We start from the raw sequence: 15,912 nt of genomic DNA, 5'->3' as shown, positions 1-15,912 counted from the left end.
ATATGGAAAGCAGACTACAAGGATTCCATGAGTTGATGGCCAGTGGGTCTGTTTTATTTATGCCAGTTGAGATATAAACATTGGGGTGAAATCCCATGTTCTCCTTTGAAATTACTCAGTGAAAAGTCTGTATTCTCTTATCAGGATATATGAGTTTCTGTTTAATGTCTCATTCAAGATATAGCACTGTATGGATACAGTATAGTATTATCTAAATATTGTACTCGATTTTCAGCTTGGATGTTTTTGTTCATCTTTGGAATAAGATTTTATGACACAACTTTCAGACACAGAGACAAGAGAGGCACCACTGAACCATAGCTGATCCACCGCTGCCCATTCATTTCACGGCTAATCGTGGGACCTTGCAGTGTAAAATGATTGTTTCTTTTTTGTCTTACCTCCATCACAGCAAGTTAATGCAAGGCATATCAACATAAAGTTGGATAGCAAAAGCAAAAATGCCATTTGCACTCTTCAAGTCAGAGTACATCGCATACTGTGCCCACTATGTGATCTCCTCTACAGTGGAAAGACCAAACACAGGTCGGTTAACTGCTTTACAGAACACCTCCATTCAATATGTAAGAATGACTCTGAGCTTCCAGTTGTCTGTCGCTTTATTTTTTCCATCCCATTCCTCTCCACCCTCACTGTGTTTGTCTTCTTATGCTCTTCTAATTATGCCCAACATAAGCTTGAGGAACTTCACCTCACTTTCCACCTAGGTATGATGCAGCACCTGGCATTCATTATGGAATTCACCAGCCTTCAGGCAGCCACCTTTCTTCCACTCTCCAAAGATGCTGCTGGATATTTCAGCTTCAATCTTATTTTTTGTTTCTTTTCTGCTCTAACTGCTGGTACCTAGAATCATGCTTACCATGACATCGTTGATCTGCCCTCACAGACATTGCTTTGTTCTCTCTAACCCATCCATTTTTTGGAACTTTAAAGATGCTTGTTTCCTCACTGTCACAGTCCTTACACAGGGTCACTAACCTGACCCACCACTCCACAGAGGCTGGTATTGAGTTATTGAGGTTCAGGATTGATGAGTGGTTGACAGCAGCAAAGGTCAGGGATTCTAGGCTGAGGGAGCAATATTAGACAGGAGTTTGATATGTTGGAAGAGTATTAAGCATGGCACCTTAAAGGGTGGGTTTTAGTGCTTGGCCTGAAGTAAGTTATCTCACCTATCTACAAGTACCCATTCAATGTTCTGTATGAAGTATTGCATGGGGAATAATGTCACCTGTGCACCATAGGCTTAGAAATCAGAGTGAGTCACAAAGGTAACTCACAACAGTAAGTGTCCACTTGAACTTCCTGATTCATATGGCTTGATCCAGAAATGGTCCCAAACACTATTTACTCTATGTTAAATCTCTGTTCAATCACCTACTGCTGAAAAAAAAATTACAATTCGATCCAATTTCTGGCCATGGTTCGTCTTATGTTTTGACCCACTTTCAATTAGATCTGCATGATATTACAGTTATAAAAAATTATAAGTAGGGCTCATAATTGGTGTTGATAAAGTGTGTACCTCAGTTTCAAAGGACATACAATCTGTTTGAAAGGAATGAATCTCATTTACAACAGTAAAGGGGGATGAAATTATTTTAATGAAAAATGTAAGAATAGCTGTTCTTTCCTATAATTAATGGACCCAGTAAAGGAATTATAAGAATCTTGGCCTAGAAATATGTTTCCTCAGAATATGATTCCATTTGTGAGCTCGTCATTAAGGAGGTATATGACATTCTCACAATTTTTTTAATTGAGAAGTGAATTTCCAGTTCTAGCAATAATGTATTATACCAAATGTGTACTGCCCACCAAAAAATGAAATATTTTTTATCAGTACCAAATTCAGCTCCAGAATTCATTTTTCAATATAATTTAATACGTGACATGAAAGAGAAACAGCTTGTAACGAATTTTCCTGCTACTGCTTTAATAATATTTTCTTAGAAGTGCTCTATCAACAAATCATCTGTTCCATCTGAGGCTTTAATTGCCAGGGCTATAGTTCAATGTGCATATCAAAGCTGCTTTTCCTAGAAAGCTGCAGAGATCCTCTGGGAATTCATTCAGGCTGCTCATTTCATCAGACCTCTCCAATGTTGAATTTTAATATGTACTGAATTATTTACACGTCCGAGTAATGAAAGGTCTTTAAACAAAATCTTTTTCACCAGCTGGAAATCAGTTTGTATAAATAGACACTAAATAAGGACAATTAGATGGGGCTCTTTTGCAATCATATTTCAACATATACAACCTTACTCCATATCTTTTGTAATTTCTATATTGTTTACTTTTCCATGATGTTGTTCATTTGTAACATTATATTAGAATGTACACATATAAATATTGATAATAGCCATAAGAGTGAAAGCTTTGTGATTCCTGAACCTTTAGATTGCCATGGCTACATTTTGTATTGTAAGATGCTTTGCATCTGGTGCAATAACAGGCCAGTTTATCACTTTTTTAATCTTGGCATTTAATGCAATGGAAATAATTGAACAATGTTAGAGCTAAGGGTACTGATTTTTTTTAACAAGTGATTTCATTCACTTGCTATGGGAAGTTGGCAAGCACAATGAAGAAGAAGATGGAGTCCAAGGGAGGGTGAGGCCACATTCTGTGCTCGAATATGTGATGGGGTATATGTTCTGGATATAATAACAGAGCAAGCCAGGGAATAACCTAAGAGCTAAGTATTGCAGTTGCTAGGGATATGAAATTAATGTAGAAACACTCAGCAGCCCAGGCTCCTGTAAAAAGAGAATGGGATTTAAAGTTTCAGGCAGATGACCTTTCATCAGAATCTGCCAAAGTCTTACAGTTGCAGCTTAGCACTACCAGAGAGACAATGACCTCACATGTCAGATTATAGAGGAAAACTGATGATAATGCATGAGAAACTTACTGCTCTGGGGTTCCTGTTAGCAAGTTATCACATAGCAAACCTGACCTTGGAGATGTCCAGCTAAACGTGAATAGACTTTCCACAAGGCAACAAGTGCATGCAAATCACCATGGAGTGAGGTGTCAACTTCATGTACACTGCTAGTAGCTCCAAAATAATGAAGCATCTAGTAGCAGTTGCTTGTTACCATGGAAATGCAAACTGGTGCCATCTAGTGACAGAGTCCAGTGTGAATAGTGCTACTTCTGAATTCTATTCCTTCTCTGCCCCTGTCCAGTGAAGGTTGTATTGGTTCTTTGGGGGAGGCTCTTCTGTCCTCTCTTGACTGTGCTGTTACCATTTTCTTTACCACAATGCCAGCTGGGTTCAGATTCAATAAGCTTTCTTATGGGAATTAAATTGGAAATTCATAGAATTGATGACAGATTATTGACTTGATCAGGAAATTAGCCGAAAGGCAAGAAACAATGAGTACTGATGTTAAAGAGGTGATTAAATTGGCAGGAAGTAACTATACCCTATGAGGAACTGTGTTGGAGCTTCAAATATTTTTTGCACTTAATAAAAACTTGGTTGGTAAATAGTTGCAAAGACACAGTGTTAGGTGAAATGTAGCCCATATATCTGGTAGCATGAAATTGCAATAGATTAATTGATTAATGAATGTACTAATCTATGGCAATTGTAAGGTTATCCACTTAGACTGCAAAGGATAGATTAGAAAACTATATGAATGGTAAAATGGAAAAATAAAACAATTTTAAGTATTAATAAAATGCTAACATTTATATCTAGAGGACTGGACAAGGGATAAAATTTATGCAATGACTCTACAGAGCACCAGTTAGATCAGATTCACAATATTTTGTTCAAGTCTGAGCACCATATCCTAGAAGGGATATTTTGACTTTGGAGGGAGTGCAGTATAGATTTACTGGAATGATACATGAATGCCAAAAGTTAACTTATGAGGAGACCTTACACAAACTGGAGTTGTGAAATCACAAATTGAAACGGTGCTGCATGGGGTCAGTGCCAGTTTTGGTTTAGGTCTTGGACGGAGCAATATTCTAACAGGCATGATGTGAAAAGCATAATGTAAGCAGCTTTGTAAGCAGCAATCCTGTAACATGTGTACTCAAAGCACGACTTTGCCTCCCCAATTTTGAAATATCAGTACTGGCAACTACTTGCCACCAACTTTTTGTCTGAGGGGCACTTTATGGTCACTACTTAATCTAACAGTTCTTTCAATATTGGGTACTGTTACAATTAGGATTGCCCAGTGACTTAGAATTATTTTCACTATGGCTCTATTCTTCTCTAGCTTGGCTAATTCTTCCACCTGATTTTGTTTTGTGAGTATGGTACTGGTCAAAGTCTGGCATCATGCTTGATCCATATATGTACCTTATGAGCCTTGTAGACAAATGGCCATAGTAAGTATCCTAAAGATTTCTTCATATCAATAGCATTCCCAAGAATGATTTGAGAGTATCTGCATGAGCATAAAATGTATTTCTCCAACTGATCTTTAGTTTATTTACTCAACCCTTGCCTAGTAAAATCTGTTGTTAACTATTGGCGATTTTAAATGTTGGCCGTTATAACATATGATGCACTTTGTTTGACATAATATCTTCAAATCAACTGACTTTTTCTCAAGGTAAGTGACTGAATTCCCAACCATTAGTTTCTCAATGGAGCAATTCATTCCTGTATCTATATTCATTTCTACTGACAGGTCATTAATTTTTCAATTTCAGGTAACCTACACTCCCGTGTTCCTTTCCCTCTCTTTCTGGTTTTCAAACTCAAACCCACCCCATCACCCAGTTTCATTGCCCTCCCCCACCTGGTTCCATCTGCCTATCACCCACTTATTACATTTTTTTGTTCTCCTTTCCCCTCCTACAACATGCTTCATCTGCCCATCATCCCTCCCTTATCTGGTTCCACTTATCACTTTCCTTACTCATCAGATTCCGGCATCTCAGCCTCTTGTGTTTCCACTTGTCACCTTCAAACCTCTGTCACTACCTCCACGCTCCCTCTCCCCACCTGGCTCCATCTGTCCCCTTTTTTCTTTCTCTTTATCTGTCTCTACCTATCACCCATCAGCCACTGTCTCCCGACTCCACCTCTCCACCTCCCCCACCTGTTTCCCTCCTCACCTGGTTCTACCTATCACCTGCCAGCCCTTCTCTCACCTCTTTATACTATGTCCCGTCCACACACTCAATCCTGACACAGTGTCTCTCAACCCAAAATGTCAACCATCCCTTTTCCTCCACAGATGGTGCTTGGCCTGTTGACTTCTTCCAGCAGTTTGTTTTTTGGTCATTTATGTATACCTGGACTTTGAAATCTTGCTGCTTCCCTCCAGTTCCCCTGGTAGCCTTGTTGCTAAACAAGCCTAGTTCTACTGCTCTTAATTGCGATCAATATTATGCAGACTTCTGTAATTTCCTGTTGAACAAATTTCCTGTCTGTGAAGTGATCACATTGCTAACATTGTTATCTGTTTTGGGTTTGATTGACATCTGTCACTATATATCTTTCTTCTGATATAAATGACATTTTCCCACTTTAAAGGAACAGATGTTCAATGAATGTATCCCATTGTAACAAGAATTCTTGCCACATGCACTCACCTGATGTCAGTCTTGATTTGGAAACTGAGCTGTTGCTGGAGTTGTTTGACTATAAGTTACAGTCATAATTATGCCTGAACATGGGCAAAAATTCCTTGAAACATTTTAAGCCATTTCTTTTGAGATACAATTTTGCAACCTCGGTCAAATGATAGATTCTGCATGCTTAATAATTTGTACTGAATTCCCTCATTGTTCAAGCCACACTCAAACCTTTCCATGGCACACAGTTTTTTTTAGTCTTCTGTGTTCAGTCATCAATCACTGGTTTTTGGCATTTTCTTCACAGAGGTTCTTCAAAGCTTGTCATTTGTTTCTCTCTAGGTCAGATACACAGTTTTTATTCTTAGCTATCCTTGTTATGGTTCATGCTATACTGGATAGTGGCCTGCAGGCAACAATGTTATTGCATTAAGTAAATTCTAGGAGACATTAGGAGCTTAAGAACATGTGCTAACCCTGTATCGAAGACTAACAACTAACTCCAATATGTACTTATGTCAGATATATACACATGACTCCTTTATATATTCACAAATTTAAGGAGGAAGGAATCCTTACCCGATTTTGGGGCTCACATTGAGACAGCACCAAGTGATACCACACAGACACAGTCTTCTCCAGAAGCACTGTAACATAAGCACAGGACCACCATCAGGTTGCATTAGCAGGACTGATTCATGTGGCTTTGGGAATCTTATAGGGTGGGTCACCATACTCTGCTCCTGCAGTCTGGAGTCTTCTTAGTTCTTAATGCTCCCCATTCCTCATCAGCTCCAAAGACAAGTCAACCAGAACACCCATGAGGTAAATAATTCAGTTGCAACCATTCCTGTAACTCTTCAATAATACCAGACTTCAAACAAAATTCTGAATAAAAGATTCAGAGGTCTACCAGCAGCTCAAAGGACAAATGGCTGCCTTACCTGAATGGTGGTGATGATCTTTTCAAATAATGGTCCTGGATGCTTCTTCCTGAGAGAGAAAGAATGTGTCTTTGGTCACTAATGCTAAATATGCTTAACATTATAACTTCATGTAAGCATCTTACAACCACTTTAGGATTTTAACTTACATATTGCAATGAGCAATCTGCATGTTTTGCAAGATGACTAAGCAACATTACCATCTCAGATCAAACACCTGAAGGCCATAATTGGAATTGGTTTATTATTGTCACTTCTACCGAGGTACAGTAAAAAACTTGGCTTGCATACCATTCGTACAGATCAATTCATTACACAGTGCATTGAGGTAGCACAGTGTAAAACAATAACAGAATGCAGATTAAAGTGTTACGGCTGCAGAGAAAGTGCAGTGCAGGTAGACAATAAGGTGCAAGGTCATAATGAGGGGGATTGTGAGGTCAAGAGTCCATTTTATCGTACTAGGGAATCATTCAATAGTCTTATAACAGCGGGATAGAAGCTGTCCTTGACCCTGATGGTACGTGCTTTCAGGCTTTTGTATCTCCTACCTGATGGGAGTGGAGAGAAGAGAGAATGTCCCAGGTGGGTGGGGTTTTTGATTATGCTGGCTGTTTTACCGAGGCAGCGAGAAGTATGGACAGAGTCCATGGAGGGGAGGCTGGTTTCCATGATGTGCTGAGCTGTGTCTACAATTCTCTGCAGTTTCTTGCGGTTCCAGGCAGAACAGTTGCCATACCAAGTCGTGATGCATCCAGGTAGGATGCTTTCTATGGTGCATCGATAAAAGTTGGTGGGTGTCAAAGGGGACATGCCAAATTTCTTTAGCCGCTTGAGGAAGTAGAGGTGCTGGTGAGCTTTCTCAGCTGTGGCATCTACGTGGTTGGACCACGATAGGCTATTGGTCGTGTTCACTCCTCGGAACTCGGAAGCTCAGCACTGTTGATGTAGACAGGTGCATGTACACCACCCCCTTTACTGAAGTCAATGACCAGCTCTTTTGTTTTGCTGACATTGAGGGAAAAGTTGTTGTCATGACACCATGTCACTAAGCTCTCTATCTCCTTCCTGTACTCTGACTTATCGTTATTTAAGATACAGCCCACTACGGTAGTATCATCTGCAAACTTGTAGATGTAGTTAGAGAAGAATCTGACCACACAGTCATGCGTGTATAGGGAGTAGAGTAGGGGGCTGAGGGCGCAGACTTGTGGGGCACCAGTATTGAGAATAATCATGCCGGAGGAGTTGCTGCCTATCCTTACTGACAGTGGTCTGTTGATCTGGAAGTCAAGGATCCAGTTACAAAGGGAGGTGTTGAGTCCCAGGTCTCAGAGTTTAGTGATGAGTTTGCTTGGAATTATAGTATTGAAGGCAGAGCTGTAGTCAGTAAACCATCATCTAACATAGGTGTCTTTACTGGCCAGATGCTCCAGAGATGAGTGTAGGGTCAGGGAGATGGCATCCACCGCAGACCTGTTTCGGCAGTAGGCAAATTGCAGAGGGTCGAGGTTTTCCAGGAGGCTGGAGTTAATGTGTGCTGTGACCAGCCTCTCGAAGCACTTCATGATGGTGGATGTCAGAGCCACCAGGTGGTAGTCATTAGAGTATATTTGACCTTACCCATCTGATTCAAAGCTACCAATCAGGCACTGGGCAATCACATTTATAAACCAATGTATCTTATTTCACTATTGGCATCCTGAGTCAGAAACAAGTGTAACACTCTGAACAGAAATCCAGATACCTTCCTACTTTTGGCTAAACTGGATTGTGCCTCCTACTCCTATTACCAGCTTATGGTATATTTCCCTGTATTGATTTTAGCCCTGACCTGATCTGGCTGCACCTGATAAACTAATTGTGCCTGAAGTACAAAGTAGAGTTTACCAGCAAGCAAGTTGTAGTTTAGCTGAGATAAAAAGGAAATGAATTTAGGCCTAAACCCCATTTCCAATTGACTGATTCCATCATTCTCTCTGGCCATTATCTGGTAGTGTACCAGACTATATGCAAGTTCATCTCTCTATTTGACCCTTAAGTGAGCTCTCAAACATAACCTCCCTGTCACCAATGCCATGTACTTCTGGCTCTGTAACGGCCTGTCTCCACCCTGTATTAACGCATTTTGTCCTAAAACACTTATCATGCCTTAGTTAAAGCTGGGCTTAAATATTGCAATGCTCCTGCCTTCCACTTTGCAACTCCATAAAAATGAACCCATATTGTAATATGCCCAAATCCACCCATTACACCGAGAGATGCTGAGCTTCATGGGCTCCTAGTATGGTGATATTTCATTTTTAAGTTGCTCTTCTTAGTTTCCAGATTTTCCACAAGCTCACTCCTTATTTTGGTAATCTCTCCCAGCCTTACAAGCATCCAAGGTCTCTGCACTTCTCCAACTCTAGCCTCTTGTCCTGTCCTGTTTATAACCTCCCCATCCTCAGATATCTAAAGTCTGGAATTACTACCATAAACTTCTCCATCTCTCTACCTCTTTAAGATGCTCCTTAAAATCTGCTTCTGTGATCACTTGTGCTAATATTTCCTTAGGCAGCTCCGTTTGAAATTTTGAAAATGGTTGTGAAATTGTTATATAAGTTGTTATATAAATACAAGTTGTTGTTATTGTTGTTGTATCTTTCCCTAAAGCCAGGTAAATTATGCATATAGCTGAATAAAACATAATTCTACTTAATCTAAGTCTGGAAGGTCTGTATGGTGTGTTTAAATACGTAAAAGTTTAAATAGGTATACATTGCTTAAAAATTCTGAATTTTATTAAATTCTAAAATAACATCATCATATAAATATCACTAATACTTTGACCAAAACTTGTAAACTGTCAAAAAGGCAATTCTAAATGGGCAACCATATTTTTACAGTACAAATTGAGTAGTTCTGAGTAAACTTAATGTGTATATTCAAATAAGAAGTAATTTGTGATTTTGTACTTAAGTCATAACTAGGGACTTATTGTGTACATAAGGGAGATGTCTGTCGATGTCAGGTCACTACATAATTTATCACCTACTTACTAATTTCATTTTCTTGCCTTGACAGCTGCTACCAGAGATTTGAGTAAGGCTTAATAAATGACAATATCACCACCTGCTGGCTCAGCATTAGTATGATCATTCCAAAGACATAACCTCTTCCAACAATTGCAGGCAATTTCTGAACAGAACTTAAATTCATTTCTTTTGGAAGAGACAGTTAGTAAGCTTTAAGTAACTGCAACATTAATCATTCCTGATTCCACCACTTTACCAGCATGTTTTGGACATGTTCTTAGAATGATACTGAACTGTTCTATTCTACAGACTAAGGATAAATGAAAGGAAAAAACCAGGCAAGAGGCACATGTAAATCTGCCCATTTAGGATGACTTTTAATGCTAAGGAACATAAAATCCAAGATACTATTGGCTCTGAAAAGACTTGCACTCATTAAAAGGAAGTTGTACTAGTTGTAGAAAGGTGGGTTAATTCTTCATTAAGGCATAGAACAAGTAAATAGACAACATTGTGTGCTCTGATGATGAAGAGATAGTACTTGCTTGCTGAGAAAGGAAAGGAAATTAAGGACAACACTTGACCATTCAGCTCCTCAGGTCTTCTCCGCCATCCAATTACGTCATGGTTATTCTGATTTTTGCTTTACTTCACCCTTTTGTCTTGGGGCCATATTGCCATGCCTAACAAAAATCTATCAATCTCAACCTTTAAGTTTTAATTGAACTAACTTCAATGACATTTTGTGGGAGATAATTCTAGATCCTTATTAGCCTCTGAATGAAGAAGTGTTCCCTGCTGCCGCTCCCGCAAGACTTGGCTGTAATGTTGAAGACTCATGCTTTATGGAAAGGTCCAGCTCCCTCACATTGGGAAACAAGAAAAAACTAAGCATGCTTCCACCTTTGCAGGGGTTTCCTCTGGACCCCGACAATTAAAGTTAGAATCTCATGCCCTCTGGGAAATACTGTTTAAAATCTTGTACACAACCATTGATTTTATATATATATATATATATATATATATATATATATATATATATATATACACCCACTTCTCATGCCATAGCTGGAGGTGTTGCTGTGGAACGGTATGTAGATGGTGATATTTCTTGTCAGTGAAATTTTCAGTGGGGCCATCAGCCAATAACACAGAAATTACCTGTGATTGCTTAAGAAACATACCAAAACAAGCTCAGCTCCTTAAAATAATGAAGGTTGCGTGGTCAGCCACGTAACGTGAAGAGCTTCAAAACCACACCCTCTTTCCCCCACAACTGGGAAAAGCAGGATATTCCAGGAGACTTCAGAAATTCTGTAATCAAACCACCATCAAGAAAGGAGACAGGCCTGACTGGTAATTACAGAAGGGCCTCCCTGCTGCTTGCCACTGGAAAAGTTATCATCAGGGCCTCCTCAGCTGCATGCTACCTGGTCTGAGATCTTGATTTTCAGATCTGCTTTTCCTCATTAATCAACCATAGGCTATGTTGACTCCTTGAAGATGGTGGTGGAGCTGATTGATCACAATCTGGATTCTGTCCATCCAGAGGCACAGTGGACATGAATTTCACTGTGCAACGAATGCAGGGAGTAGCACCAGCCTTCTTCAACCTCATCAAAGCCTTTGACTCAGGAGGAACTGTGGAACAACATCCTCACATCCAGCTGACCACAGGAATCTTACACTTGCTCCACAATGGTATACAATCTGTGATATTAACCAATGGGTCTAAATGAAGGCTGGTGTCAAACAAGGCTGCACCATGGTCCCAACAATTTCCTCAACCTTTCTGGCCACAATGTTGCACCTCACCTCGGACAAATTTCCCGTGGGAGTGGAGCTAATCTTCAGAAGTAATAGGAAGTTGTTCAACCTTCAGTGACTACAGTCCAGAACCAAGTTTATCCAAATCTCATTAGTTGAGCACCAGTATGTGTTTGGGTATGCTCAGAGGTTGAGCTCCAAGCCTCATTAATGCTCTCACTGACTCAACTAAGAGGATGGACCTGACCATAATATCTGCAATGTCTTCTACCAATCTGGTGACACAAGAGAATGCAGATGCCAGTGCAGGCTTCTGATGCATGATTTCGACCTGAAACAGCTACAATTCCTTTCCACCCACGAGTGCTGCTTGACCTGCTGAGTTCCTCCAGTAGATTGTTTGTTGCTCTTCTACCAACCTGCCCCAGCTTCACCACAAAGCTCTCTGACAATAAATATTCATGGAAATACCTTGGAAAACACGGACCACTTCCCATAGCTCAGAAGCCACTTCTCAGTGAAGGGAGACATTGATGATAAAATTCACCACCATCTTCAAAGAGTCAACATAGCCTTTGGTTGATTATTGAGGAAAATGAGATTTGACGATCAAGACCTCAGACCAGGTATAAAATCACCACATTCAACTTCAACAGCAAGTTTCCTGAGCTGCAGAACAATTCAAGGGGGAAAGCCCTGCCCCAGAATTTCCAGTCAGTGGAGAACCAATGGAGCTTGCTGCTGATCTTGATCCACAAAGATCTAAAAATCCCTGAGGCAGAGGCAACCTCTTCCAAAATTATGTGAATTTAAGAAAGAGGAACAGGAGCAGGTCATACAATCCTTCAAGCCTGCTCTGTCATTCATGGCTAATCTGATCTCTGGCCTCGCATATTCATGCCTGATCCCAGCGACAATTGATCCTCTGTAATCTGAAGAAAAATATATTTAATGACTCAGCATACACATTTCTCTGGGTTAAAGAATTTTAAGGATTCACAGTCATCCAAGAATAGAAATTCCTCATCATATTAGTTTTCAACTCCTTATCTTGATACTGTGTCTCAGAGCTCGAGATGCCCTTATCAGTAGAAACTCTGCAAACCTTCAATCCTGTAAAGTCCTTTCAGAAACTAATATTTCAAGGAAAGCAACTCTCATTCTTCTGAACTCCAGACTCCAAACAGTCTCCTAATGGGAGAAATGATGCTTGCTGTCAGGTATCAGTTAAAATGTTCCCTGGTGTCAAGGATCTATGATGTCATAAGTGCGCTGAGCAGCCAATCGCATTAAAGTGGGTTCTCAGGCAGGAAGAAGTGCAGTGTTTATATATATATATATATATATATATATATATATATATATATATATATATATATATATATATATATATAGAGAGAGAGAGAGAGAGAGAGAGAGAGAGAGAGAGAGAGAGAGAGAGAGAGAGAGAGAGAGAGAGAGAGAGAGAGAGAGAGAGAGAGAGAGAGAGAGAGAGAGAGAGAGAGAGAGAGAGAGAGACACACACACACACACACACACACACACACACACACACAGTGGCATGCAAAAGTTTGGGCACCCCTGGTCAAAATTTCTGTTACTGTGAATAGCTAAGCGAGTAAAACATGACCTGATTTCCAAAAGGCATAAAGTTAAAGATGACGCATTCCTTTAATATTTTAACTAAGATTACTTTATTTCTATCTTTTACAGTTTCAAAATAACAAAAAGGAAAAGGGCCCAGAGCAAAAGTTTGGGCACCCTGCATGGTCAGTACTTAGTAACACCCCCTTTGGCAAGTATCACAGCTTACAAATGCTTTCTGTGGCCAGCTAAGAGTCTTTTAATTCTTGTTTGGGGGATTTTCGCCCATTCTTCCTTGCAAAAGGCTTCTAGTTCTGTGAGATTCTTGGGCTGTCTTGCATGCACTGATCTTTTGAGGTCTATCCACAGATTTTCGATGATGTTTAGGTCGGGGGACTGTGAGGGCCATGGCAAAGCCTTCAGCTTGCGCCCCTTGAGGTAGTCCATTGTGGATTTTGAGGTGTGTTTAGGATCTTTATCCTGTTGGAGAAGCCATCCTCTTTTCATCTTCGGCTTTTTTACAGACGGTGTGATGTTTGCTTCCAGAATTTGCTGGTATTTAAATGAATTCATTCTTCCCTCTACCAGTGAAATGTTCCCCATGCCACTGGCTGCAACACAAGCCCAAAGCATGATCGATCCACCCCTATGCTTAACAGTTGAAGAGGTGTTCTTTTCATGAAATTCTGTACCCTTTTTTCTCCAAACATACCTTTGCTCATTGCGGCCAGAAAGTTCTAGTTTAACTTCATCAGTCCACAGGACTTGCTTCCAAAATGCATCAGGCTTGTTTAGATGTTCCTTTGCAAACTTCTGACACTGAATTTTGTGGTGAGGATGCAGGAAAGGTTTTCTTCTGATGACTCTTCCATGTAGGTCAAATTTGTACAGGTGTCGCTGCACAGTAGAACAGTGCACCACCACTCCAGAGTCTGCTAAATCTTCCTGAAGGTCTTTTGCAGTCAAACGGGGGTTTTGATTTGCCTTTCTAGCAATCCTACGAGCAGTTCTCTTGGAAAGTTTTCTTGGTCTTCCAGACCTCAACTTGATCTCCACCGTTCCTGTTAACTGCCATTTCTTAATTACATTATGAACTGAGGAAACGACTACCTGAAAACTCTTGGCTATCTTCTTATAGCCTTCTCCTGCTTTGTGGGCATCATTTATTTTAACTTTCAGAGTGCTAGGCAGCTGCTTAGAGGAGCCCATGGCTGCTGATTGTTGGGACAAGGTTTGAGAAGTCAGGGTATTTATAAAGCTTTGAAATTTGCATCACCTGGCCTTTCCTAACGATGACTGTGAACAAGCCATAGCCCTAACAAGCTAATGAAGGTCTGAGACCTTGGTAAAAGTTATCTGAGAGCTCTAATCTCTTGGGGTGCCCAAACTTTTGCATGGTGCTCCTTTCCTTTTATTAACTCTAAAATTGTACAAAACAAAAATAATACACTAATCTTGCTTAAAATGTTGAAAAGAATGTTTCATCTTTATGACTTTTGGAGATCAGTTCATCTTCTACTCACTTAATTATTCATAGTAACAGAAATTTTGACCAGGAGTGCCCAAACTTTTGCATGCTGCTGTATATATATATGATTAACTTCAATGCTGAAGTGTAAAGTAACTTCAAAAAAACTAAATACCATTTTTAAAAACCTATTATACGTTTAAATATAAATCTGAGGGAATTATACTCATCAAATATAAAATTAGATTTATGGGCCTGAAAGTTCCTGAGTGGTATTTATGATATAGTATGTTAATAAAAATGTATAAAGACCCATGCAACAGAGTTGAACAACTTTAGGATATTTTGTAGTGAGACTAATTTGTAAATACTTTAAGTTCCAGTCAATTCAATGAACTTTGATGAATTAGGCTGCATAACAGCACAGTCTCTGGGAGAGCACCAAGAATCACTAATAGCAATTTAAGGTATTTTTGATGATCTGCATGTATGCAAAGTTCCAGAACTTGTGGTCAGGTCTCTCAGTTTCAATGTCCAGTGATGGTGGCACCATAATACACTCACAAATTCCAGGCTGGTATTTTTAGATCGCAATATGCTAGGACAGAGTTATCCAGGGAATGGCTTGCTGAGAAGAATTAATGGTTTATCTGGGTTATCTGAGCTACTTCCAAAATTTGTAAGAAGCAATAATATTCAATATATAAGGTTTTATACTGACTGAGCATCTGTTGCTTAGGAATTGACCATCACTCATGTTAAGAATTAGTGTCTTCTGATATTTGCATTTTAAATAGAAAATAAAAAAAATATTTAGGCATTGCCAATCTTCAAAGTAACCAGATAGTACTGGAAAGCTAGCTCCATTGATTTGCAGCATATTTCCAACTCTTCCTGATTTCCTGTATTAACTGCTCTTTTTGTTTTATCTCCAAAGCTCACTAGTTGGGCCCCATATCTGTATCTTGGGCCTATGGTCTATTGGATTGGGACACGAACTGCAAGGCTCATTGAGACTGTGAAGGTTCAATATCACCGTAAGAACTGTGCTGCATTGTTAATCACTGCAACATTGTTGTTCCACACTTGAATATGGATGTCACAATAAAGAGAAGTTCACTGAACTTTCAGTCTGAGTCAACTGTACGATACTAAAACAAGACGTCAAGGAAGCAGAGTGAACAACTGGTTCATTTTTTGACTTCCTTAGATCAGTGTAAGCCTTTGCCTGTACAACACACAAAAAGCTTTTGGATACATATTGAGAAAATGTAGCCACGCTGCTCTTGATTGCTCAGTGTAGATGCCCAGCTGGCAAGGCTGTGTCATAAACTTTGAAAACCACACTGTAATAAATGATTATAGCAGATGTTGTCTAATCTGCTATGCTGTTCCACTATCTCGCTTCGCTCTGTTTTAAAAATAGTAAATGTGGTGGCCTTCAAATGTAGTATCTGTGTCTTCTTATGGGTCATATATCTCTCTCCCAAGATCACAAAATCATAGAATCAAAAAAAGTTATGATACTGAAGGAGGGCATTTGACCCACTGTGTT

Source organism: Pristis pectinata, chromosome 20, assembly GCF_009764475.1.
Source record: "Pristis pectinata isolate sPriPec2 chromosome 20, sPriPec2.1.pri, whole genome shotgun sequence".
Lineage (NCBI taxonomy): Eukaryota > Metazoa > Chordata > Chondrichthyes > Rhinopristiformes > Pristidae > Pristis > Pristis pectinata.
Note: the sequence above shows the minus strand (reverse complement) of the source record.